The following is a 20,523-nucleotide window of genomic DNA, read 5'->3' on the forward strand; positions in this document are numbered from 1 at the left end:
TAAGCCCAAGTTCTAACCAAACCTCTGTTACTCACCTTGTGTACTCTTCATGTGTTATATGCACAATGCATGTTAGTAAATACTTGTTTTTCTTTTGTTAATTTGTCTTAGGCCCATCTAATTTATAGATCCCCAGCTGGAGAACCTAAGATGGTTAGAGAAAGAGATTTTTCTTCCCCTCTAACTCCTATAAATATATTTTAACTTTCTTATGGGATCAAATAAATTACTTGGGAATAGATTGATCCATTTCAGGTCTGTCTTTTAAGATTTGTTAGGTGGGAACACAGCAATGCTCAATTTAGGACTAATTATTCCTCCACATCAGAGGCAAGGCTACCCAATACCTGAATCATGAGGTTTTCCAGTTGGCTTGGTGGGAATGGGCACTATTTCCAGTTCTATGTGAATTCCAGCACCTTTGCTTCTAGGCTTCTGGGTGGTTCTTTCCCTGACTTTGGGTAGTTTCCTCACAGACACGTATTGATCAGTGCTGAGAGGGCTCATCTGCAGGTTTATAGATTTCTCTCTTTGGGCAGCTTTCTTTTCATCAGTGGTCTGCCCTGTGAACTCTACTTACTTTGCTCTACCAGTCTCTCACCTTTATCTTCTCCAATTAGGGGATCTGCTGAGCTCTGGTTGGGTCCTCCCCCACGTACTGCAATCTTGTGTGACTTTACATCCTCCTGTGTGTGAGCATTAGATTGCTTCCAATATCTTGCTGTAAACAGTGCTGCAGTGAATAACCTTGTGCTTATTTTCATATTGTTAGAGGTTAATTTAACAATAAGATTTCTAGAAGTGCAATTACTGAGTGAAAAAGTAAGTGTACGTGAAGATTTTTTGTGTATTGCCAAAATATTTCCCTGGAAAGATTGTATCACTATTCATTCCCATTAGCAATGAACCAGTGTGCCTGTTTCCCTAATCCCCACGAACCAAAAATATTGCCATGTTTTTAAATTGTTGTCAGTCTGATAGTGGAGAAATGGTATTTTAATATCATTTTCAGTATCGTTTCTCTAGTTATCATTGAGTTTGAACATCTTTTCATCTGTTTGAGGACCATTTTTATGTCTTTTTTTTTTGGTGAATTTTCTGTTGAAAATTGTGTGTGTATATATATATTTTAACCTATTAACTACAAGAATTTACTACATTCCAGGTTCAGATAACTCAAAAACAACCTTAGTTTGACATAGTCTGGAAAAGTTTTAAATCTTGAAGATTTAAAGAATCTTATAAAGATCCTATAAAGAAAATGAGGTCATAAACACCCATATTTAGTACTTTTGATATTGACTAAGTTACCATATTTAGTACTTTTGATATTGGCTAAGGCCATGAGTTCTGGGTTTGTGAGACTGAGCCCCACATCAAGTTCTGCTGATACCACAGAGTCTGCTTGGGATTCTCTCTTTTCCTCTCTCTTTGCCCCTCCCTGGATCATGTACACACTCTCGCTCTGTCTCAAAATAAATGACATTTAAAAAAAAGTTACCATCTCCCCTTTATAAATTCTCACTCTTTTGGTTATATATTTTGTTTGGTTTGAATGTGAATTTGATATACTGAGAAGTGAGAGTTCAATCAGCTATCAAAGTTGAGATATTTAGGCAGGGAATCTACAAAAAAGGAATTCAAAGGAAAATACGAAGTTAAAATATGAAATTAAGCATAATTAGTCTATAAATAGCAAGGCTCAGTGAGGTCATATATAGCTTATAGATGGCCTTTAATCATCATTTGTTAATTAATTCATTAATTAGTAGGGGACATTCCAGATAGAAAAAAGAAAAGGACTTAGAACCAAGACTTAGTTCTAAGGACTAAGAAACTGCAGAATTCAGAGGTTAGGTAGGGAAAGAGAAGGCCAAATAGAAAAGTAAGAAGTGATGGGCCAGAAAGAGCAATATTATGAGAGAGGAGAATTGTCAGAAAGCTAAGTGGGGAAGGCATTTCTAGAATTGAATCATAAACTATAGAATTCTTCTAAGATGTCAAATAAAACAAAGATATACTATAACACTTCCTAATGAGCATTGATTGCTTCATCTGCCTGCTTTAGGCACCAAAACTTCATGTGCAGTAGTTAGCTAGATCTAACAGTCTAAATTTGAGTTTCTAACTAGAAGAGCTTTTCTAACCATTATATAACCTCAAATTACTGCTATAATATGAAAAGGTAAATAGATTGTCTGAAAAATCTTTCTCTACAACATCACTAATCAAACTTCAGAGCAGTAACTTCAGGGCAGTGGGGAGATTTAATCTTCCATGAAATGCAGTGCTAAATAAAGAAACCTAGTGACCATTTGCAAATAGAGACATTCATCAAGTATAGATGGGATGAATGTCAGGAAGTTGAGCACTCGTTTGGTACATACACACTATATAATTAAAAAAGAAATTAACTGCTACTGGAAATGTCATATTTGAGAAATGGTTTTAAAATTCTACAAAGTCAGATTTAGGAGAAGAAACAAAAAGTTATTTTAAGTATTTTTAGAATGTATTATATGGAAATTTTTTTGAGAACTTGTATGTGTATGACAGAGAGTATGTTTTCATAGTCATATTTTTATACTGGAGTATTTATTCATATTCAGAAGTGTTAGATAATTGATATAAGCCTAATGTCTCTGATAGCAATAGAAATTTGAAAACAAATTTGAAACAGTAGAGAAATTAGTTTATTTGGACAGGTTCTTGATAATTCAGGGAGAATTATGGACTCAGCATTTCCAAAGCCAAGATTGTTCATAAATTATCTTTGTGTGTTTATTTTTTTGTTTAGTACAACAAGACAAAAAAACCCACAAACCTATGTTTTGGAGTAAGTTTAAAAAGTTCCATCACTTTTTGTTAATGAACCTACTATCTCTCTGCATAAATTGGCAAAATTTTTATCAGATTGAATCCTGATTAAAAAAAAATACTGGACACTTGGGTGGCTCAGTCGGTTAAGCCTCCCAACTCTTTGTCTCAGCTCGGGTCATAATTTCACAGTTCCTGGGATGAGTCCCACCAGGTCTGTTTCTGCTCTGACAGTGTGGAGCCAGCTTGGAATTCTCTCTCCGAGTGCAAGTGCATTCTCTTCCACAAAATAACCTTAAGAAAATTTTTTTAAAAAAGTACTTCCTCTGCAAGAATTGAGCTTCAGTGGGCTAAATTTTTAAGATAGACATTAAAACTCCTTTTTCACTATAGAAAGTATATTAAAGAATTCAAATTTCATGTTTAATTATTATCCTAATAGTACAGTCTTGGAACAAATGAGGCCAAGTCTGTTAATAATTTAAAAATAAACTTTTTTTAATGTTTATTTTTGAGAGAGAGAGAGGCAGAGTGTGAGCAGGGGAGGGGCAGAGAGAGAGGGAGACACAGATCATAATTTAAAGTATGATTTTAAAAATTGGCGGTATAGTTTAGTTCTTATGGATGGTAAAACTTGAGTGATTATATTTGACCTTTTTAATCAAGTCAAGCATTCAACTTTGTTTATTTTTTGTTAATATCATTTTCATTAGTGACCTTTGCACTTGATTTAAGTTTAATTTTCTTCCAGTCTTATAAAACTTAATCGTAGATATGGAAACAAAAAGCTTAGTCAGTATTTTCCAATGTGTTTACAATTATTTTTATCAATAGCCAATAATCTGCAGTCTGTTTGTATGTTATTAGATACTGCCATGTTGTTTTTCAACTTTGTGTGTACTTCTATACATTATCAACAGTTTGTGAGAGTGATCTTTACTTTATATCTTTAACAAAAATTTGCATTGTTAAACTTTATTTATTGTTTTTTTTAGTTTTCTAGGAAATACATACACACACATATTTTCTATTGAGTTGCACATACTTTTCTTAATTGCTTATAAAAAGTATGTAATTTGGGTAGAAATAGTTTTTCTTTATGTTATACATATTTCTCATATTTGAGGGTCTATTATTGAGAAGTTCTTAATTTTAGTGTAATCAAATTTTTCAGCTTTTTAAATTATGTATACATTTTGGTGATTTCTTTGAGAGATATTTTACTATTTCTAGATAAATAAGATGTGCCTGATATTTTTTTAAGGTTGTATTCTTCACATTTTTTATTTTCAAGAATGTGGAATAGAGTTTTGCATACAAAAAGGGTTATCGTTTAGTGGTTGTTTTCTCAGTTCATTGCATTGGTCAGAGGTTTTGTAATGTATAAAATATCCATTTCAAAACTTTGTGAGGTTAATTTTTAATGAAGTTTCTATGTGTGTTTATTCTGTAATTATTGACAGTACAATTCTGTGTATGTTCACTAAATGGTGCCGTATTGTTAGTAATTTGTAAGTGATGTGTTGAAATAACCCATTGTGATCATGGGTCCCTCAATTTCTGTTTTCTACATATTAAGGTAAGATGTTTAATTAAATGCATTTAAATTTAGAATTTTAATTTCTTTTCCTAAAATTGTGTTTCTTTGAGAGAGGGAGAGAGTGTGCAAGCAGGTGAGGGGCAAAGGGAGAGGGAGAGAGAGAATCCCAAGGGGACTCCATGCTCAGCACAGAGCCCAACATGGGGCTCAGTCTCATGAACCTTGAGTTCATGACCTAAGCCAAAATCAAGTCAAAGAGTCAAACACTTATCCAACTGAGCCAAGTGCCCCAAGAATTTTAATATCTTCTAAGTCAATTAAAACTTTTACGTTTCTGTAGTCACCATTTTTATCTCTGATAATTCTTCTGACCTTAAAATCTCTTTTGTTTTATACTAATGACAGTTGGTCAGCATTTTATAGTTGCCATTTTTCTGTATGTGTTTCCAGACCATCCCTTGCAGTCTTTCTATATTCTTATATTTGGAATAAACATCTTATAATCAGAAAAAGTTGGAGTGGATTTTTAATCTAACTAAACAATCTCTGTCTTTCAGTTGAATTATTTTACTAGCATTTAAGATAATTGTGAATATATTTGAATATATTTCTACAGTCTTATTTTATATTTTTTGTCATCTTCCTTTTTTCTGTCTTTTTCTCCTTTCATACTTACTTTTTCAACAATCATTTTTTTCCCATTTAGGTTTTCTCCTTTGTACTAGACACGAAATTTTTCATTCTATTTATATTCTTAACTAGCTATACTTGAAATCCAACTATGAATTTTATTATTTGTACGGTTAATCAGTGTCTAATTTCCTTCTGAAGAATTCAGTGAACTTAGTATGTTTTCATTTTGACCATGTGTGCACACACACACATCATCCCAGTTTACATGGACTTAATGACCAGCTATTTAGTTCTTTTAAGTTTATTTTTAATTTAAAAATATGTCTAATATATTGACTTAGTATTTCCATAACCAGTAAATAATATATATCTAACCCTATATTAATTTTCCTTTTTCTATACAATGTTCTTCTAAAGATAATTAAGTTTTAAGTTTCATTGTTAGCTCCATTTTGCATGGAAAGAAACCTTTGTGTCACCAGTTTTTACTGGTGTTGAGGACTCTTAGCTGTGATAATACCATAGGTCCTAGCCATGTGTGGTTTTAAAATTTAAATTAGGTAGAGCATGTGACCCTTGATCTCTGGGTTGTGAGTTTGAGCCCCACATGGGGCATAGAGCCTACTTAATAAAAGAAAAAGGGGAAAAAAAGTGAATTAAACAAAATTAAACATTTAAATCCTTAACTGTGCTAGGCATATTTTTTATTATTTATTTATTTTTTAAATTTACATCCAAGTTAGTTAACATATAGTGCAATAAGGAGTCCAGGAATAGATTCCAATGATTCAACCCCTACATATAACACCGAGTGCTCATTCCAGCAAGTGTCCTCCTTAATGCCCCTTGCTGACTTAGCCCATGCCTCCACCCACAACCCTCCAGCAACCCTCAGTTTGTTCTCTATATTTAAGAGTATCTTATGTTTTGCCCCTCCCTATTTTTATATTATTTTTACTTCCCTTCCCTTATTTTCATCTTTTTTTAATCTTACATTCCACATATGAGTGATGTCATATGATATTTGTCTTTCTCTCACTAATTTCGCTTAGCAAAATACTCTCTAGTGCCATCCACATTGTTGCAAATGGCAAGATTTCATTCCTTTTGTTTGCCGAATAATACTTCATTGTATGTATGTATGTATGTATGTGTGTGTGTGTGTGTATATATATATATATATATATATATATATATATATATATATACACACCACATCTTCTTTATCCATGCATCTGTCGACAGACATTTGGGCTTTTTCCATATTTTGGCTATTGTTGATAGCACTGCCATAAACATTGGGGTGCATGTGCCCCTTCAAAACAGCACACCTGTATCCTTTTAGATAAATACCAAGTATGCACTAGGCATATTTTAAGTGCTCAGTAGCCTCATATGGCTAGTGGCTATTGTATTGGTAGCACAGCTGTAAGACACTTAAACATGGAAAGTCCTATTGGATGGCACTGCTGGAAGGCCTGGGTGGGTCTCACTTCTCATTATTCAAGAATAGTTTCTTTTTTCCCAAATGGCCCTTTAACTAGAGCTTTGAGAGTTGAGCGTCTTAATTTTCAGTGCTCTAGTTTTCCAATTTGGATATTTGTCCTTTCTTAGTATTTGCTGTTTTCAATTTGCTACCTCTATCTAAGTAGGTTCTTTGGGATTTCCCCTGATTTTTTCAAACTTAGACATACATCTTAAAAATGCTTATTGTAATTTATTCAGTATCTATGAGTTATCAGAGGGCAGCAGACCACTATGATACTGGAATAAAAGACAAAATTAGCTTATTTTTATTATTTCTGTGTATATTCATACATATTTTCTTTTTCTGTGAACTGTCCACTGTATTGCTCTTTACAAATTATCAATTAATTTCTGAATTTTTTATGGACTTGAAGGAACTCTGAAGGAAACAGCCCCTTTGGTACCAGATGTTCTTTGGTGATGTTGCTTTTTTTCTTGTTTTTGCTTTGTTTATTTTTGATGTTTGGTTTTGACTCTGTAATAGTATATATTGCCAAAGAGGCTACTTCATTTTAATTTACACAACTTTTTATGGCTTCTCTTGTTTCATATGAAATTTAGGCAGGTCTTTTCCACACTGAAGATATACATTCTTCTTGTACTGTTGCAGTTTATTTTTAATATTTACATCTTAAACCCATCAGGAATTACTTCTCATGTAACCTTCAGATGGTAGTTTTATATATCCTCAAGATGTATGAGTTTTTGCAACACTATTCATTGAACAATGCATTGTTTTAACTGATAATAAAAAAATCGTAGAAGTTATGCAAAAGTCCTGTGTGTGTATGCGTGTGTGTGTGTACGTGCGCGCGCGCGTGTATGTGTATGGTAATGAAGGTCTAATTTAGGGCTATTTATTTTCTCCTTCCTTATGGTTTGTCTAATATTGCATGAGTAACAGAATAATAGGATTTCTAGAAGTTTACAGTTGTTGATATTCCTTTGTTATTTTTAATGTCTGTGTAGAAACTTTAGAATTCACTTGTTTAAAAAAATTACATTGTGGCTTTTATTGGTAACAGATAATGCTTTAAATATTAATTTAGAAAATTTAACATTTTTCTTACTGAGCGTTTCTAGCCAGGAACAGCATATTGCCTTTTAATTGATTCAAATTTTATTTTTATGTCCCACAAGAGAGTTTTAAAATTTACTTCATATGAATCTTGAACATTACTTATTAAATATATTTCTGTAGGTTTAATCCTTTCTTGTTTCTATTGTAAATGAAAGTTTTCAAACTGGTTTTGTTTTTGATAGAGGAAGGCAATTTAAATTTCAACCTCTAAGACAATGCCCTTATTTTTAAAAATATTTTTCAGTTGATTTACTTAGTTTTCCAGGCACACAATATTGTTTTGGTAAATAATGATGATTTTGCTTGTTTCTTACCTTATTTCTCTCTTTTGTCAAGTCATGTACGCTGTTATATCAAAAACAGTGTTAAACAACAGTGGTCATAGTGTATATCCTTGCACTATTTGTAAATTTAACAAGAACACTGATTTGCATGCAAAAATCTGTCTCCACATTAAAACTATAAATTTTAGATTTATGTCTAAATACGTGTTTAAACTTACATCTATTATCTGTATTTTCTAATGTCTAATAAATATCCAGGATTTTAAACTTGTTATGTACTATTTACATCAGATGTGGATGTAAAATTTTAATCAAATACCTTTTTACCATTTAAGAAGTGATGATAAATATTTTACATTTGTATTGTTATACAAATTATATTAGTAGATTCCTTCTCTTTTTTTAAGTTTGTGTATTTATTTTGAGAGAAAGTGAGCAGGGAAAGGGCAGAGAGAGTGGAAGAGAGAGAATCCCAAGTAGACTGTGCTGTCAGTGCAGAGCCAGATGTGGCACTCCCATCTCACGACTATGAGATCATGGCCTGAACCGAAGTCAAGAGTTGGATGTTTAACCAAGTGAGCAACGCAGGTGCCCAACAATATCAGTAGATTCCTTCAATATTTAAAATTTTCTTTTTAGAAATATTTTTTAACGTTTATTTCTTTTTTAGAGAGAGATAGAATGCTCGTGGGGGAGGGGTGGAGTGAGAGGGAGACACAGAATCCAAAGCAGGCTCCAGGCTCTGAGCTGTCAGCACAGAGCCTGACATGGGGTTCAAACCCATGAACCATGAGATCATGACCTGCGCCAAAGTTGGATGTTTGACTGAGCCACCTAGGTACCCCCTTCAATGTTGAACTATACTTGGGGGAGCCAGGGTGGCTCAGTTGGTTGAGCGTGTGACCTCAGCTCAGGTTATGATCTTGCCCTTCTGGAGTTCAAGCCCCACATTGGGCTCTGTGCTAACAGCTCAGAGCCTGGAGTCTGGTTTGGATTCTGTGTTTCCCTCTCTCTCTCTGCCCCTCCCCCACTCATGCTCTGTCTCTCTCTCTCAAAAATAAATAAAAATTTAAAAAAATTTAAAAAATACTGACTTATACCTGAATCCAGTAGACTCTAATTAATAAAATATTGTTCTTATTATTTATATTAATATGCATTAATATATGATTATACTCCTATATTCTGTCTGCTAATACTTAATTTATGATTTGTGCCAGTAGTGAAAATGTATTATTTTCTTTGTCTTTCACTTTTATTTAGATTTGCTAAAGATGCCCTTGAACAACTTAAATAGTATAAATTTTATGTTGCTTAAATAATTGGTAGAATTCCATGAATTTTCTGAGGAATCTGTAATTAGTGCTTTATCTTGAATGGGTTTATGTGTTCAGAGGTGTGGGAGGTGAGAGGTTGTTTGTTGACAAGTTTCTCTATTTCTTCTGTGGTAATCTGTATGTTTCAATTTATGCTATCTTGAGTGAGTTATCTTCTATTATTTTGTCTACATATGCAAATTAATTTTCATTGTTTATTTATAATTCTTTACTATCATCTTTGAAAATTTACATCTTCTGGGGCGCCTGGGTGGCTCAGTTGGTTAAGCGGCCAACTTCGGCTCAGGTCATGATCTCGCAGTCCGTGAGTTCGAGCCCCACATCAGGCTCTGTGCTGACAGCTTGGGGCCTGGAGCCTGTTTCAGATACTGTGTCTTCTTCTCTCTGACCCTCCCCCATTCATGCTCTGTCTCTCTCTGTCTCAAAAATAAATAAACGTTAAAAAAAATTTAAAAAAAAATTACATCTTTGCATCTTTAACCTTTTTTAAAAGATTAAAGATTTATCTGGTTTATTCTTTATTTTAACTATAGATGCATTTCTCAGAAATTAAACTAAATTCAACTTTTTAGTTCAATATGGGCTATTTATTACTTTTTCAATATAGTCTCCCTTTATTGCTCTTTAACTTTTTAGGTTATTGTATTTATTTTTTGCTTAGTAATGTAAATCATTAAACTATTCAATATTTCTCTAAAGACTACTTTACATGTGTTAAATAGACTATTGAATGTAATATTTCCATTAGTGCTCATTTCTAGGCAGTCTGTTTTGGTTTTAAACCAAGAACTATTTGAGAGATTTTTTTTTTTTTTTTTTTAAAGTCTTGACAAGATTAAAAGAGTTCTCTGCTCTCTTTTTTTAGATTTATAATGTTTTGGACATTCAACTAATATATTCTGGTGTCTCATTTCATTCTGATAATAAACCTGAGAAGTAGACATTTTCCATATTTTGAACAATGCAAAGGGATCCTACAGTATTTAAGGAGTAGGATACGTCATGGAAAAATAAGACTGAAATCTAAAATTAAGCCTTGTCCAGATGTTGGGTATTTCTTTTTTCATGTACATATTAAAAGAATTAATGTCTTTATTTATTGAGTAAATGAAAGAATGTGATTAAATGAGACATAGGACGGGGCGCCTGGGTGGCGCAGTCGGTTGAGCGTCCGACTTCAGCCAGGTCACGATCTCGCGGTCCGTGAGTTCGAGCCCCGCGTCAGGCTCTGGGCTGATGGCTCAGAGCCTGGAGCCTGTTTCTGATTCTGTGTCTCCCTCCCTCTCTGCCCCTCCCCCGTTCATGCTCTGTCTCTCTCTGTCCCAAAAATAAATAAAAACGTTGAAAAAAAAAATGAGACATAGGAGTCTGATGTACCACAATAGTAGGATCAGTCACCCTTTTGGTGGGATGTGCAGCTTGAAAGCATTAAGTGATGTTAGTGGAAATGGTGGAATTTCGAGACAAGTTCAACAGGGCACCCTGCTGCAGTATTAGATAAAGATTTCAGATTTTCTGGCCCCAAGTCACAATGCCATCTTGCCATAAAACTGTGACACTTGCTAGTTACCATTTTTTTAAGTTTATTTATGAGAGAAAGAGAGAGAGAGAGAGAGAGAGCAAGCAAATGAGGGAGGGTCAAATAAAGAGAGAGAGAGAGAGAGAGAGAGAGAGAGAGAGAGAGAGAGAGAGAGAATCCGAAGCAGGCTCCGTGTTGTCAGCTTAGAGCCCGAAGTGGGGTTCGATCCCATGAACCATGAGATCATGACCTGCGCCCAAATCAAGAGCTGGAAGCTTAACTGACTGAGCCACCCAGGTGCCCCACCATTTTGTTTTTTATTTCCCTGGTTAAATGTCTTACAACATGATAGGATGGAATCTGAAAACTGGATACTAAATAATACTTTCACAATATGTTGTCTTAATGATCTATTGCAGATAAGTATCATTTAGGGATTCTCTTATTTACAGGATGAGTAATAAAAGCTCCAAAATTACAAATATAATTTCATTTGTAATGAGGAATCCCATGTCTCTTTTAAGCTTTGGTTATTTCCTTGAGAATGCACAGAAGAACTCTGATACTTACCTTGCAAATCAAAACCTGAATCTCTAGCAAGCATTTTATAGTACTGTAGCTTAAATGCTGTGACTAGAAGGTTCTGTGGTATCTAATTTACACCTCCCTTTCCCCCAAGAGAAGGTGAAGACCTGAAAGTCAAGCTGTTCTTTTTGACCTAGAATGTAGGGAGAAAATCTAGACCTTCCTGATGGCAATCACCATCACACAAAACTCTATTGTAATGCCCTGGAAACGTTGCAAATAATTCTGGTTGGGTGATAGGGCTTAGATATACTTGTGCTTCCATAGAACACCTCTAACCTTGGTCATATGTTACAATAAAAATAAGTCTGCTTCAGCAGAACATTCTGGGAATAACAACACAGATTGTCCCAGCAAGAGAAATGTGTTAATTATTTTATTTCATTTAAGTCAATAAGTGGCTTGTCTCTTAAATGACTATTAGCCCAGAACTGAGGTATCCTGCTTATAAAAATTTGGTTGACAAAGCTTGTCAGTGTCTGCAATTCCGTTTATTTTATGTACATATGAGAAAAAATGTAAAAACCCCATTTGAAACAGCATCTGTCCTCCTTTGAAAGCAGAGATCATCCAGTTTTGTAGTGGATTTGTCTTTTTTAAGGCAGCAAAATTACCCTGTTTGTTTTTACCACAACCTATAAATGTCAAATATTCTCAGTGAAAATGATAAACACATAATTTAACTGTCACATATATGCTCATAAAGCAGGAATGTGTTTTTGGTGAAACTTGGAGATGGGGTTTAACTTGGATTACACTATTGTAAAGTTATGAATATATATGGAATATGTATTTATTGATCTTCAAAACAGTATTGTTATTTAATTATTAACATATTTTAGAAATAATCACTTATGCTCACTATTTCCTAGCAAAAGTCTTCTTTATTACTTTGAAATAAGTTACATATGTTTATTTGGGATTATGTTACTGGAAATAGGTCCACAGTCAAGCTTCATATAGCGTATGCCATGACACTGAATGTAAGCAATGACTTAAAATTAGATGTGCTACTTTACAGGGTGTGGAGTTGAGTCAGAGTACAATACTAATAGGAATCTAGTCCATAAAAAACGCTATTAGAGGCTTGGGGATGATTATATGGTTATTTATCTATAAACATTGGATTTTTGGAAATAAATGATGAATTTCTACTACTGCCATACATTCCCATATATTCCTATTTTCCAAAGTACTGATAGGTCATATATATTTATTTTTGATGTTAAATAGAGAATATCTGACATATATTAAGAATTTACTGATATTTGTAGACTTATTTCAATCTTTTCCTTTTTCAAAATGGCACACATCTCCTAAAATCCTTATGAATTGCTGACGTTATATGATTTTGTTGAATGGATTGGCTTACTCCTCTATAATAATGTAATCATATGAGGTGGGAGGAGGAAACTAAGTTAAACTAAACTTTGTACTTTTTCTAGTAGAGGAATAATTATAAATCTATAGAAAATCATAGTCATCCTGTCACCAGAGTACTAGCTGTTGTACACACATGAGTAAAACAGGCCATGAATGTAAAGGCACTGCCTACATCATTTTCTTGTTTTAAAACACTTCTTTCCAACCTATTTCCTGCAATTCAGAACCCAGACTAGAAATCAGTTAGTCATCCTTAACACCTCCTTCTCATGCACTCTCTCACATGTAGTCTATTAGCAGTGGTGTTGACTTCACTTCCTAAATATTCAGGACTCCATCATTTCTCCCTGCCACCATTCTACTCCTCATGCTAGCTGACATCTCAGTTCTCTGCATCTCTTCAGTACAAGTGAAAAGTGCTACTTCCCAGGTCAGTCTGCTTCCACTTGTTCCCTTCTCAATTTATTTTCTATTATGTCCATGTCACTCTCATGTTTTCAACCCTCAGTTGTGATACGAATGTCAAGCTAAAGTCCATGTTAAAGCCTAAGAGCCTGAATGACCTCACCTATATCTAACTCCCCAACCTTAACCGCATCTTGCACTATTCTCTTGTCCTTTCTGTTCTCCCTTCTTACAATAATCCATAGTTACTGTCATGTAATTTTCTACCCAAGGGTCTCTGTATATGTTATCCTCATTGCCTGGAGCATAATTTCTTCCCTTCTCCTCCACTTCCTAACTGAAGAAGGAGTCTGAGACATTTCTCATGTCTCAGATCAAGCAATGCAGCCTTCCCTGACTTCCTTGACAAATATATTCTCTTGCAGTTTTCCTTCCTAGCACGTATGATAATAGCAATTTGGGTAATTATTTGGTTAATACCTATCTCTGTCACTAGACTATAGTTCTGTGAAGGCAAGGTGGTGTTAGTTATTGTTAACACAATAATGTTATTATTTTATTATTTTTATTTAGTATAATGCTTGCTACCTTACTGAATATTTGCTGAATGAGGACTGTGAATAATGAGTGACAAAATTCAGTTTAAAAGACTAAAAACAATGAAAGAAAGGTAACTTTGGAGCTGGGATACCTGGGGAAGTAGGTCAACCTAAACAGAATTTGAAATTGGGTCACATTCTTCTGGTGGCAGGTCCTACTCTAAATAATTATAAACCTAGTCTTACAATAATAATCAAAAATGAGTATCATTAGTTGAATATTTACTATGTTTCAGGAACTGCATTGGGTTCTTTATATAGTGCCTTAAAAGATTTGAGCCACGATTTTAAAAAGCATCTACATAATAAGGAGATGTCAAATGTTCCCAATTTCTGTGACATTTTTGTCTTTAGCAGGCAAAGATATCTGCTGAAAAGACATCAATTTGAATAAGTATGTGAGGATAATGTTTTGAGATGTAAACAGATGGAAGCTTCTTTTTTTGATATTTCCAACTATTCCATATGGCAGAAGGATTAGATTTTTTTTTTTTTTTGATCAGTCAACGTCAGTTTTTTCTATCCGTGAGGTTAAAATTTCTGCCCTGTCTGGGATGAAAGAGAGAGGAGAATGAGAGAAAAATCTAAAGATTGAAAGCTAGTGTGTCTTAGAGTTCCCAGGAGAGATATGATAGAACCCCTATGGCAACTAGATCAGAAGAAGCCTCATGCCACTGTTGTCTGATGGGGCCAAGAATGCAGCAAGATCCCAGAGTTTACCTTTTCCTGCGTGGTGTGGAAGCAGAAGAAATGTCTGTCATATATGTAGTCCATGTAATGTTTCTGAGTCAGTAGACTCTACTCTCAAGACCTCCTCATTGTTGAGATGTTGCTAGAATATCTATTCATTTGACCCTTTACCTTGTGCAAAAGAGAGCACATTTGCATTTAGCTTCCTTCTTGGAAATTTGTAAATTATTTTGACTACTTTATGGTTTTGTTTAAATAGAAACCTTATTTCCTAGGGGAGGAAGAGAGGAAAGGAGAACGGTATTAGCCAGAGGGATCCAGAGAGATGACAACTTGAAAATCTCGAATGACTAATACTGCTGTTTAGTATCACAGGAATAAAGTGCTTTATATAGACATAAGGAGTCGATGAAACTACATTACTCATAAGGCAAAACACATTTTAAACAAAATTCCATAGGCCAAGAAAGCCAGTTTTCTTAAAAAGAACTAGATTTGCTGTAGCCTCTGGGCAAGACAGGAATTCTTATTGCCTGTGTAAGAGCAAACACTTCCTACAGTCTTTTGAATTTTATGGGTATTTTCTCAGGTTTCAGAAAAAAAAAATATATATATATATTTTAGAACATAGAAGTAAAAGCTTCTTTAGAAGTACTTTCTCTTTTTTAGATAATAAATACATGAAGCATGCCTTTTTTTCAGAGATAGAGGTTGGTTTGAAAGCCTTAATGCTCACAAATCACATTATTGTCATTATATATTTTTGGGTGTTTTTTTTTTCCAAATAGGTCAATTTGTAGGTTCAAAGAGACTTTTCAAAATTTGTATCAGTAAAAGAAGAACATGATATGCTTCAGAAGTACTTTGCTATTTAGTTTTTCTTCTATCACCACCATCTTTGCTGGTTGCTATGCAATAAAAATTTGATTGCAATATGGAAAATTTAAAGAGTTTTTTTCAATAAGCAAAATCAAAGGTTTCTTTTTTATTATTTTGCTGAATTCTAGTGAGAAACCTATTTTAATATTCAAGATATTCTATTCTAGGATCAAAGGTCTAAATTTTTCTTGGAGTCCATGTAGTTTATATGTGGTTTTCTATAAGTTATTTATCAATGCAGAATTTGTTCTATAGAGAGCAAAATGCTGTGTACATCGTATCAGAGTATATTTGATTTACCTGTGATTTGAACTATTATGTTTTTCTTCTAGCTATAAAAAGAATGCTGACTGTCCAGTAGAAAGGTCAGCAGGCAATGCAGCAGCATGGTACCATTCAAGAAGCACCAGCCTAGGAGACAGAGGACAAGGGACAAGGTACTCCCTGACTGTTTTTAATGATCTTGTCTGTGCTGAATGCCCATTAGTTTTGAGCCAAAGAAAAATAATTATTTCTTCCACATACATAAACGTGTATAATTTTTTGTTTCCCTCTCCCAAATAGGAGAGAAATCTACTCCAAGTTAGCAAGATTAAGAGATTATTGTATGCATATGACCAATCAGCATGAGCAACAACCTACAGCCATTAATTGAGTTTATAATAATTACCAAGAAAGGCAGTGTGGTTTAATTGAGAAAATAACAGGCAAACCTGAGCTGATATTTTAGTTTTAGTACTTATTAGCCATGTATACTTGATCAAATTCCTTAAATTTCTGGGCCTCATCTACAACATTAGGCTAACAGTGTTTACCTTCCTGTGTTGCTATAATGATTAAATAAAATAATTGACATATGCAGTGTATATCACACAAAGTAATTACTCCATAAATGCTTATTTTTATACTGGAAAAACTCTGATGTTTCACCATCACCAGTTGTAATGTGTTTCTTCTGATAAGCCTCACATACCTGCCACTTACTTTGTCCTCTTTGGACATTTGGTAAGGATTTGATGGTTATTCAGCTCTCCACCAAAAAGATCTTTATACAAAGATCACTATACCTTATATCATGTGGCCCTGCCATTCTGTCCAGCATTTAATTGGTCTGTAACCAGTTGACTGAGCAAACAGCTAGTAGCCTAGGGCTTAATATAGGATATATCAAGAGCCCAAAGGGGCATTTATCTCCCTTCAGTGGGGAAATTTGAATGTGACATTGCAGATATGTATCTTCTCTCCTGTTTCCTGTCTCCTGTCTTCTGTCCTGTCAAAATAAACCTGCATTACTCACATTATCTGAACATGTCTCTGTTCATTGAGTGCGAACCAAAAAGTGATACATAACACAGTTCTCCCTTTCATTTCACCAGTAATATGACACCTAAGTGATACTTTCAGTGGTAAACATTTTTTCTTACTAAAGAACCGGGTATAAAAGACTATCGTCCAGTTTATTTCCAAGGAATAGAACTCCATCCACCATTGAGACCCGCTCCAGAAGCACAAGAACTAGAATATGCAGGTCAAACTGTTCACTGGTCTCAGTCCTTGATAAAATTACTATTTAAGTGTCTAATGCTTATTTCATTTAGTATCAAAGTAAATGGTAATTGGGGAGAAAGTGATGGATTAGTTTAGTTATGAAGTGTAATAGTTGCAAAATTAAGTACAATGCCACTAAGTAGAAATTTTAGGCATAATTACTTCCAAGGGAGATAAAATTTTCAAATAGCCACTTTGGAAGATTACTAATTCATGTTTATAAATTATATTAAAGATGAAAAGCATTATTTAAATGTTAGGGTATGATCTAATGTGCCTCAAAGAATTTAATTTATGTGCAAAATGACAATTACCAGATTCTAATTAAATAGTAAGAGAGAGTAATGGTCTAATGCTTTGATGATAGGCAGAGTCCTAATCATCTAGATTACTAGAATCTAGTTCTAAGTTTGTTGGTCTTAGGCAATCTGTATTTTTTCTGATGAAACTTAATGAAATTTTTCTTTTCACGGGAATTAAAAAAAATAGAGAGCGCTTGGAGTTGGTCTGACATTTTAAATATCATTAATTGATTTTGATAGAACTAATCAATTGACTTCTTTAACTCTTAAAAAGTTAATTCTTGTTTTCTTTAGCTCTTAAGGAATAAGATGATGTAGACATATATACATGAATAATTATGATTTTTTTCCTGAGTAAAATTATTATAATCATTCATATATATATATAATTTATATTATATATTCATATGTATATATATAATTTATATTATATATATTCATATGTATGTATGAATATGAAAAATAATTTAAACTGGGATGTAAAAATTTTTGTATATTAAACCATTTCTTAATTAATGATCTATAAAAAGCTCTACAATGAATTTCATGTTTCCGTTTAGCTGTGGAATTAATATAATATTTCATAAATCTATCATCTAACAATTATGTGCATCATAGCCTTATTTAAGGGTCAACTTAGAACAAACTAGACCTGTATTTAATTTTTTTTTTTCCAACGTTTATTTATTTTTGGGACAGAGAGAGACAGAGCATGAACGGGGGAGGGGCAGAGAGAGAGGGAGACACAGAATCGGAAACAGGCTCCAGGCTCTGAGCCATCAGCCCAGAGCCTGACGCGGGGCTCAGACTCACGGACCGCGAGATCGTGACCTGGCTGAAGTCGGACGCTTAACCGACTGCGCCACCCAGGCGCCCCTAGACCTGTATTTAAACTGAAGTCTTGATATTTTCTTACCCTGCATTCATGCTTATTGATTTTCAGTGTTCGTAGTCATCCAAAGTCTTCATCATTCATTCATCTATTATTCATTCATCAAGCTATTACTGAAACTCTTCTATGTGTTCTGGATGTTCTGCTAAATTTAGAGAATGTAAAGAAAGTTAGAGCTCATCTTCTCCTTTAAAAAATTTCTTCTCCAGGGAATGGGATAAATAAGTAGGTCAAGTACACCAATGCATCAAGTTGTAAAGATAGTATATATACTGGGAGACTAAATCAAATATGTACACAAATTGATGAAAGAACAGAGAAGTCTTCCTGTAGTTTGTTCTCTGAATGGAATATTAAAGTATAAGTAGCTATTAGCCAAGGAAAGCAAGGAAGGGATGTGGTGACCCCGTTCCCTGAGATGGAGCTGATTGAACAAAGAAGGGAAGATACAATGTTAATTGTGCATGTCTATATATAGTGTGTGCTAAAAAGGGGACCACTAGGAGGGGAGCTTAGAAAGGAGGCAGGGGCCAGGTAAAGGTAAACCTTGCAGGCTAAGTGAAGGAACATGGATGTAATCAAATAAGTCAGGAGGGGCCAAGGTTTTTCCTGCTTAAGGAACAACTTGTTCCATATTTCTCTGTACAAAAGCATTCAGTACCCTGTATTGTATACCTTTGGCCCTTTGGCTCTCAAGAGAAGAGGATCTGTACAATATGGCTTGCCAGAAAGTGTGTATACATCCCAATTAGGGCTCTCTACTTAAAGTTACTTCTCATATTTCCTTAAAGTACATCACAATTGGCTATGTAGTGCTATTAAACACTGTCTCTAGGATAAGTACATTCATACTTATATGTATGTAGTAACAGATTCAATGAGGTAATTAATGGCCAAGTCCAGTAGAATAGAAACTTTGAATTATCTATGTAAAGCAATAATATTTCTGTGTTTAAATAATTAGGCAGTATATATTACATATAATATAGTATAAATAAATCTCAAGGCACATTTTCACTGTGTGACTTCCTGACTCACCCTAAGGAATCAGAAAACGGTGGTTAACTTTTAGAATAATTTATCTACACAGGTCCTTTGGGTAAGAGGAGAATTCCAATAGTAATTAGCATCCTCATTATCTAGGATGCCTATACATTAAGTTTAGGATATGAAGTTCCTGGAAGAACCTAAAAGGAAATGGAAGCTTATTCCAAGTTATGTCTTACCTTCTGAGTTTTCTCACTCTTAATTGGGGGAGGCATTGCCTTCTGCACAACATGAAGTTCCAATAAATCTTCAGGTAGAGTGTAAATAATGTATGTTAGCTCCATTTATGGAATAATATAAATGGCTAAATTTGTGTGAAAGTAAAGCAAGAAGCTTCATTTCATGACCTTTCAATTTTTGTCATGTTAAAATAGTCTTCAAGGAATCAATTCATTTCCATATCTGGAAGGAGGATATATGTCCCAGTTATTTCTTGTGGCAAGGTAATTTATTGAGATGTAAATTTGTGAGTATGAGGATGGGGCATACTATTTTTTCCAGTGTCCTTGAAGAACCCTTACCCTTCAATTCCAAAATTCCTGTCTTAGGAGCTCTTTCCAGTGGTAAGCATAGACTGCTACCTACGTTAGGATGACCACATATCTCTTTTTTCCTGGGTTCATACGAGGGCAACAGATGATGCCCATGCTCTGCCCATAACCCCTCAGATTTTTTTTCATGGAAGTGTGTCTTCTGTCCCAACAGTGGGCCCTTCTGTCTTTTTGTGGGAAGGCTCCTCACAGATTCCTGTGACCCACTTTGGCAGCACACAGAGAACTGGAAATATCTGGGAAGTTATTTATATTCATCTAGAGCTGCACTTACTGACTGATGGGTGCAGTGGTTTAAATATTCTAGCTCCCTTGTCCCCTGGCCCTCTTAAGTGTGACCCATACCTTTTCTCTCTCCAGAGACGTCTTAGGTAGGGTTGCCAAATGTAGCAAATAAAAATACAGGATGTCCAGGAAGAAATTGTTTTTAAGTATGTCTCATGCAATATTCTGAACGTATGTATGCCAAAAAATTAATTTTTGTTCAACTTGAAATCCAGTGTAACTGGATGTGTTGTACTTGATCTGGGACCCTCACTTTTGTGGGACTTGACTGGAAATGGCATTCTTGCTTGGCTTCTCTCTTAGACAGTTCTACCTCCGCACTCATCTACCATGTTTCCTTGGGAATATATCCGAAGAAATCACTTTAATACAAATCAGAATCTGCTGGGGAGCCTAATCTAAGACAACCAGCTTTATCTGTTGCCTTGCCATGATTATTAATCCTTTCTCAAAATGTTCTGGTTTGAATGACAAATTTTATGATCACTCAAGCTATTATAAAAACATAACTTACTGGGGACGTTGTACTGTGTTCTCAAGGAATATACAGAGACATGAAGTAGAGACTATGAGGTGGGAAATTGGAAACATCATAGAGAAAAGGTTTTTCAACCACAGG

The 20,523-nt window shown here is 34.4% G+C and overlaps 1 pseudogene; it reads right to left on the reverse strand.

Moving 5' to 3' along the window:
* Positions 1–19,352, reverse strand: part of LOC115501780 — a 42,033-nt pseudogene extending 22,681 nt beyond the window's left edge.
* Between the last annotated feature and the right edge of the window lie 1,171 nt (positions 19,353–20,523).

Source organism: Lynx canadensis, chromosome A2, assembly GCF_007474595.2.
Source record: "Lynx canadensis isolate LIC74 chromosome A2, mLynCan4.pri.v2, whole genome shotgun sequence".
Lineage (NCBI taxonomy): Eukaryota > Metazoa > Chordata > Mammalia > Carnivora > Felidae > Lynx > Lynx canadensis.